The sequence below is a fragment of the Notolabrus celidotus genome, chromosome 21 (assembly GCF_009762535.1).
Source record: "Notolabrus celidotus isolate fNotCel1 chromosome 21, fNotCel1.pri, whole genome shotgun sequence".
Lineage (NCBI taxonomy): Eukaryota > Metazoa > Chordata > Actinopteri > Labriformes > Labridae > Notolabrus > Notolabrus celidotus.
Window position 1 is genome coordinate 19,524,652 of NC_048292.1, and position 6,666 is coordinate 19,531,317.

The following is a 6,666-nucleotide window of genomic DNA, read 5'->3' on the forward strand; positions in this document are numbered from 1 at the left end:
CACACACACACACACACACACACACACACACACCTGAGTGTTTCAGACGCATGAGAAGGTCAGCAGCTATTGTCGGTAATTAACCCCAAGTGTCGACACAAGAAACATCAGACGTAAAACCAAAACTCAGAGCCACTCACCCCTCAACCTGTACTCATGACCCTCACACACACACACACACACACACACACACACACACACACACACACACACACACACACACACACACACACACAAACACAAACACACACAGAAAGGTCAGATGTACACTTCTTCAAACCTTCAGCGGCGCTCTGCGTAGCCACGGGGAGCGTGGTGTGTTGAGGGACTGTCAGAACTCTGAGTGCTCTGCAGACAGCGAGCTGTGCAACCTTTAGTGTGGTGGCCTTGAGGAGCAGCAGCTCGCTCACCTTAACATTGTTTTAAAGGCCAGGTGTACTATTTACTCCGTACATTTACCCTTTAGTCTGCTGTCTCCTGCAGGAGCTGTGAGACGCATAAATATGAGCTCAGACGTTCACGCTGCTTCAGAAACAAACGCTGCTTCACTCATTGTGTAGAAACAAACACTGCTCGGATGTATCAGGGTTTCATACGACTGTTCATTCAGAAAAACACAACAAGCGACGGTGACGTGTTCATCCTGATGGAGAGACAGGCGGAGAGTTTCCCTCAAGATGATAAAAATGTACTTTCTTTTGTCTCAAACTGTGAGTCACGAGTTTCTTTAACAAGTGTTTGAGTGAAAGAAAGCAGGAGCTACATGTTCACTTTAATATAACAAAGACTGACAAACACATCAATGCAAACTAAAGTTCACTGGAGGTCACCAAGGATATCTGGACTTCAGGATGAGAGTCATCTGGGATGTCATGACCTGACTCCCCCATCTGTTCCTGAGCGCTGTTTTGAAGCCGATCGTCGGCGGGTGCCATGTTGGAAATGCTCTCTGGATATTTGGTTTCTGGTGTTTTTGCAGCCAGCCTCAAGTGGACAATCAGTGAATTGCAGTTTATAAAACTTACACATGGGCTTCATACTTAAAGACCAGAGGTTCGTGCTTGCTCACAAGACATGACAAAACTGAAATACACACACTGACTGACACTGTGGAGACAATCTGACGCTGAATCAGTGAGTGATAAACTAACGGCTCAGAGTTCAGTGTGTGTGTGTGTGTGTGTGTGTGTGTGTGTGTGTGTGTGTGTGTGTGTGTGTGTGTGTGTGTGTGTGTGTGTGTGTGTCTCCGTCTCCTGCAGAGTTCAGAGCTGCTGCCACAAACACTGAGTCGTGTCATCAGCAGTCAGCGCTGAGTCTTGGTCCTGCAGGGAGCTCGTAATTAGCAGAGTTTTGATTTAATCGATCAGCAGAGAGAAGCAGGAGGAATATCCACCAGGTATTAATTACTGCTCTGCACGTCTGTGTGCTGCCATGTCCACAACCCTCTGCAAGGGGACGTCTCCTCTCTGTCTCTCTGCACAATGAAACATGAATGAGGATCCGGGGTGGTCCGGGTTCTAGCTCTGCCCTGAGCAGACGCCACAGGCGAGCCGCTCCTCTGCTGCTCTTTGTAAAACACACCTCCAGCCATGAAACTCACCTTTCAAGTCAACGCAGAGAGAGGAAGTATTGAGTGTGAGCAGGAAGCAGAGCTGCACAAACACACACACACCAATCAAAGGCGAGTGTGTGTGCCGGGGAGGGGAATACACACTCCTTAATCAAGACAAGCTTGTATATTTTATTTATCAGGTATTTATTATTGAGGATATTTTAGACATCAATAATTCAGCCTCTTTTTTCTTCCTTACCTGTAACTCTGCTCTCTCTACCTGCAGGGTACATTTTCATTTTCCTCCAAAGTATCTCTGTTAACATGAAACTTCCTCTCCCTCCCTCGGGGCCTCTCTGATTCATAATTCAATCACTCATTTCTCCAAGGTGACTCTGGCCGAGCCGGCTCTGATCTAATAATTAGCCATTAAACAGACACAGAGACGTTAGAGAGGCGACATGATCTGTGTGTGTCAGCCTCCATCAGATCCGCCCTGAAGCCTCCAATCAAACTCCCACGTCGCGCTCCCATTGTTAACAGAGTAAAGGGGGGCGGAGCCATGCAGACGCAGCTGTCAATCAACTGAGGACCAGGATGTGTTGGCGTGAAGTCAAGACAGAGGTGTTATCACTCAGGATGAATGAATGAACGTGTGCAGTTCCTCCAGCGTCCACTAGAGTGTGTCTTCTGTAGTTCCTCCAGCGTCCACTAGAATGTGTCTCCTGCAGTTCCTCCAGCCTCCACTAGAGTGTGTCTCCTGCAGTTCCTCCAGTGTCCACTAGAGTGTATCTCCTGCAGTGAGACAGTCCCCATAGAGCCCCATGTTAAAATGTTACTGCAGAAATAAAGATGTTTACAGCCTGGCACAAAAACAGGTTGGGTCTCTGTAGCTAATTTCTCTCTTCATGACAACTGTATGGCACCCTCCTCTTCATCACCCTCCTCTTCCTGGTTGTATGTAAAGTGGGCGTGTGATATCACTCTTTGATTAGAGGCATACAGGATAAAGGGATGTTTATCGTGAACAACTGATGGTGATGTCATGATGAAAATGGTTACCTGAACACCAAACACACCTGAGAGGACCTCAGAGTTAGATCACTCACCTGGTGTGTGGTGATGGAGACAAACCCTCCTCTTCCTCTGTTTGTTATGACAGTGGAAATAGTCATTAGATAATGAGACTGAAACACACCTGTGTGGTGTGTTCAGGTGTCAGACTGATAATCAGAGCATGCAGCTGCAGCAGCAGCTCCAGCTCCAGATGAAAGAAACACAAACAGCATCAGAGATCTGTGCAGGGAGGAGGAATTCATGAAGGTGGTTCACAGGTGTGAGAGGTGAAAACCAAACCGCCTCAGAGCCTCACGATCTGAGGGGGCCTTGAAGTCTTCCTCAGGGACCTCCACCAAAGAAGAAAGAGGAAGAGGAGGACCACACCGAGCAGAGACACCGCTCCCATACTGAGAGAGGAGAGACTCAATAATGCAGCTCAGATCACTGAGAGGAAGAGGAGGAGGAGGAGAGGAGGAGGAGGAGAGGAGGAGGAGGAAAGGAGGAGAGGAGGAGGAGGAAGAAGAGGAGAGGAAGAGGAGGAGAGGAGGACAGGAAGAGGAGGAGTGATGAGGAAGAGAGGAGGAGGAGAGGAAGAGGAGGATGAGGGGAGGAGAGGATGAGGAGAGGAGGAGGAGGAGGACGAGGAGGAGAGGAAAGGACAGGAGGAGGAGGAGGAGACGATGAGGAGAGGAGAGGAGAGGAGAGGAGAGGAGAGGAGAGGAGAGGAGAGGAGAGGAGAGGAGAGGAGAGGAAGAGGAGAGCAAGAGGAAGAGAAGGAAGAGGAGGAGAGGAAGAGGAGGAGGAGGGGAGGAGAGGATGAAGAGGGGAGGAGGAGAGGAAAGGAGGAGAGGAGGAGGAGGAGGAGAGGAGAGGAGGACAGGAGGAGGTTTAATGTGACTTTTTTAATTTGGAGTATTTAAGGTTATTGTTATTTTTAGTAACATTTATTGATCTTATTTATTTAGTAATCTATTTATTTCTTAGATTTATCTGATCATTTTAAATTTAATTGATTTTTAATTTAGCTTTCTTTCTTTTATTTAATTTTATTGATATTATTTTTCTGTAGTGAAGCTCTTCAGGCTGCGTGTTCGTCTCTTTGAAATGTTCTTTATAAATAAATGAGGACTGAATCCATCAGATCTTAAATTTGAGTTTTGAAGGTCTTCTATCTGCAGGTCAGACTACCTCCACAGTCACACTGATCTGATCTGAGGAACAGGAGCAGACTCAGAAGTTAAACATGAAGACCGTTTCTTTGATTTCACATGTCTGATTCTGCTTGCTGCATCAAACTGTTCATCAAATATTTTAACATTTGAAGAAACAAATGAAATCCCAAACTGAGGTCAGAGCAGGAACCTGAAGAGTCTGAGGAGCCTGAGCACCAGGATCAGTTTTTCCTCTCAGTACAGAGAGTCTTTATTCCGAGGTGATAAACAGGAGGAGGATCGTCTGCAGCTTTACAGACTGAGTTAAAGGTGAGTGTTAATACGAGCTGAGAGACGACATGAAGGACGGAGCCTGAGAGCGTAAAACAAACCTGCTGATGAGGATTTCTTCAAACCGTCTGCTTCCTGTTTGTGTTTACTCAGCATGTTAAAGCCTTTTACGCTCTTATTTTGGCGGGCTGTGATGGTGTCGTATTAATTCCCCCTGCAGTCACGCCCTGATGGAGCAGAGCAGATGGAGATCTGGGATTGTCCTGCTGAAATGCATCATGAAAAATGCATCCGACACCTGTGTGATGTTCCTAATCACCTCCTGCTAATAAGCTCTGCATTCATTACACATCGCTCCCACAACGACACCAAGACCAAACAAAGATGATGACTTCATACCCTTCAAAATAATTACCCCTTCTCCTCCTCCTCATCATCATCACCCTTGCCCCTCCTCCTCCTCCTCCCCCGTCTGTGGGACAGCTCTCCCTTTCTCCCCCTCTCTCTCGTCTGCTGGATTTTATTGGATTAAAGGAAACCCTGAATGTTTCCTGAGAGCTGCTCTTCATCTCTGTGACGTGACGCTGACTTACACATCCTCAGATATTTACTTATTCAGTTTAAGAATCAGCACGTTTATCTTAAGTGTTAAAGGTGACTTAAGCATCCTCAAAGGGGGCGGGGTCAGAGGAGGAAAAGGTTAAATAAACAGTGGAGTGATTCTGTTCGTCGGCCCAAGCTGTTTGTTAGTTTCAGATAAAGTAAATTATCTTAATATAGGAGGAGCTAAACTAACAGGAATGGGTGTTAAGGTGATGATCTGGCGTTCATGTGAATGACCTTTGACCCCTGACTCTTTTAACGCACGCCACGCTAGCGTTCAATGATTATGACCCTCGGCCTGTCCTGTAGCTTGAGATCAGGATCAAACTGCAAACCTTCAGCTCGAGTCACAACCCGTTCTACCACTAAACCGCACAGAGAGGAGTGGAGTTCACCTGTTTACCTGTCCTTAACCCTCCTGTTATGTTCGGTTCTCAGGAACAGCAATAATGTTCCTGGGTCAACTTGACCCGGAGCATATTTAATTATCCAAAGGTGTCAGAACCCAAAAAATCCCAATGCAATTTTTTAAAATCTCATTATTAACTCCATTACTAACCATTTAAATATATATTGTGCAAAGGTGTTCTTTAATTCTCAAAGATCATGGTTCAATGACGATAACTCGCTCGTTTTTCATGTGTATTTCCGTGATTAGGGTGAAATATGTCACACAGTTGCAAAGAAACAATTAGTATTTCACACTTCTGACCCCTTTTAGCCTCCACTCCAGTGTTGTCATCTCCTCAGTAAGGAAAGTAGCTATTGGCTGTCCTAAAAGTCACTAGAAGTCGCTAAATGATGTCATCGCCTAATTTGCATAGTCTGAATTGTAATAGACGCTGTCAGAGAGACGTGTAACGTCGAGGGAGAGACAAAAAAAGGTTAAAAAACACCCTAAGTATGTCTACACATAGGAGTCTAAAAGAAAATTAAAGTAAAACATTACATTTTTCAACAATATCATTTCAAAATATTCATTGTATACAATCTACATTAACTATCTAAATGGATCAGCCAGCAGTGTCTTTGTACAAGCGCGATTCATTTGCAGTCTGGACGCGGAGGGGTTAACATCTCTGCTCTGACTGCAGGTACGAGGGACTGCTGCGTGACTTGGACTGAGCCGTCTGTGAGTGCTTTGGGACAGTGGAGCGGGCCTCTGCAGCACCCGCTGCTCATTTAGAACGATACATGCTTTCATTTCAGAGTCTCCAAAAGTCTCCAATAACACCAGAGAAAGTTGCTAGATATGTTGCTAGTCGCTTTTTTGAAAAAGAGTCGCTAGAGGGGTCTGAAAAGTTGCTAAAAATGGCGACAAAGTCGCTAAGTTGGCAACACTGCTCCACTCCACACTTGCCGGGTCAAGTTGACCCACAAATAACATCTATGTAATATAAATATGCAGGGGTGGTCGCAAATATGTTAAATGAAACATTTTTATTGTATACATTGATTACGCTAATTAAGCCAAGCAGAAGAAGTTTCATACCGAAAAAGTACTTTTAATAATTTTTAAAAAATGTTTGAACTTTTAAATGGGTCAATCTGACCCGCAACATAACAGGGGGGTTAAGGTGAGGTGTTGAACATGAAGGCCTTTCCTCAGTCGGAGCTTTATTACAGACTCTCTCACCTGCAGAGTGCTCAGTCACAGGTACACACACCTCACTCTCTGATTCACTGTTAACAAGAGAAACATGTTTATAATGCAGAGAGAACAGGATGACTGATGCACCTGTGGAGACAACACAGGTACGTCTGACAAGGTGAAGCATGCTTCCTTTCCCACCCCTTCAAAATAAGGCTTTAGGATCTGTCCAGGTTTGATTCTTCCTCCTCTCTGAGTATTCTGTTATTAACTGCTGAAGTGTAATCAGTGCTGTTACAATGGAAACAGAGACACCAGGAATACTGTTACCTGCAGCAATGTACCTGAAACACGTTGAACAAGAGAGAGAGACTTGATCACTTCCACTCCATCTCGTCCTTTTTAAGAGGTCGAGGGTT